This window comes from Geospiza fortis, unplaced genomic scaffold (assembly GCF_000277835.1).
Source record: "Geospiza fortis unplaced genomic scaffold, GeoFor_1.0 scaffold662, whole genome shotgun sequence".
Taxonomy (NCBI): Eukaryota; Metazoa; Chordata; class Aves; order Passeriformes; family Thraupidae; genus Geospiza; species Geospiza fortis.
In genome coordinates, this window is record NW_005054450.1 from 1465142 (window position 1) to 1466839 (window position 1698).

Consider the following 1698-nt stretch of genomic DNA (forward strand, 5'->3'; position numbering starts at 1 on the left):
CAGGTCCAGTACTCCCTAGAAAACAGAAGCAGAAATTCTCACCACCACCTGTAGCTGAGTGAGCAGTGGGTAGAAACATTTTTATTTAACTTTCAAGGTGTTAGGATAAGTCAGCACTAACAAAGACAGCAGATTCCTGACACCATTAAAACTGAAGTGAAATCTGTGTCTTAATGAAGTCACCAGTTCTGGCATCTAGTTCAACAGAGACATGCTCTGTGTGGATAATGCAGGTTGTACCTTTAATGTGAATCTGAGAAGCTCTCCAGGGTTTAGCTTGACCAGCTAATACATACAAAAATAAATTTCAACCTTTTTTACACAAGACTTTTCATAAGGGTTAACAGAAAACTGCTCTACACAAATCCTTTTTTCTTTCCTCCTTGCAAGGAGAAGACCCAGGAGATGAACTCTGCAGAGACTAGAGAAACAATTTCTGTTTTACAGCATACGTGCCTTGACATCTGGTTTAAAACCAACCCAGATCAAAAGGGACTGTAAGCTACTACTCTGATGGCTGCCCAGTGGTCTGTACAAAACACAGAGTCACACACCACATCTGTATCCACATCTACCCCCTTTAAACAGGTCAGAGCAGCTGTGTGAGGCGTGTGAAGTATAATCTCAGAGAAAATACAAATCTGCGATGGTACTGATAAAAATTTCCCAGCATAGGCAAGAATATGAAATGGACAGAGCCAGGTATTCAGGCCTGAAGCAGGAAAACCTACAGATGCAGATGAAGTGTAACATGCTTCCTGCATGTCCAGATTCCTTGTTGGAGCAGAACCGGGGACATCACCCTCAAAAGTGCTTGTTTCCCTAAGTGCAATTCAATGACACATTTCCTGATAAAGCCAACTTCCAGGGGATCTGGCTCACAGACAGTCAAGACAACAAAGTCAGCTCTGGGCTGTGCACCCTTGCAATGCAGGGACGCACAAAAACCAACTCGTCAGCACGCTCAGCCTTTCAGCAGTTCTGGATTGCTCCCAAATGGGATGTCTGCTGCACCCTGCCACCCAGCTCTGGGATAAGGCAGCACTCAACTGGAAGAGGAAAGGGCCCCTGAAGAGATGCCTGAGGGATTTGGTGGGCTGGGAACCCGGAAAATGTCTGGGATGTGGGTGGAGAGATCAGTGCGAAATAGCAGAGCTGTGACACATACACTTTCCATTCATCAAAGTCCAGGGAGAGAAAAAAAGTCTTTTTTTCCCCTGCACACATGGGGGAACTGAGGCACTGAGACCACTTGGGGACTCCACTCCAGGAGCCACACCAGGCCCAGCTCCTCAGCACGGCAGAGTTTGACACCCAACGTATCCTTCCTATCAACTTTACTCCAACAATGCTATTTCAACTACACAGGCAGAGAACTGAGGCACAAATTGGGTAAGAGATTTGTTTTAGATCAACACAAAACTTGGCATCGTAGAGAGCTGAGACAAATCTTAGATCTCCTGAGCCCCAAGATAACGCCTTAACAGCCTCTGTTCATCAGAAAAGACTCCCAGTTCTGTGATTCAACTAGTTCATTATCCCACCCCAAGAGTTTAAGGAAGATCTCTGCTTTGGCTTCTCTAATCACTTAAAGGAATGATTAGACTAGTTTCAGACCTGTTCTGAAAGTTGTCAATGATCTGATCCTGTTATGGGTAGGACGCCATGGAAATGTTGGATAAATCCCACAGGGACTCT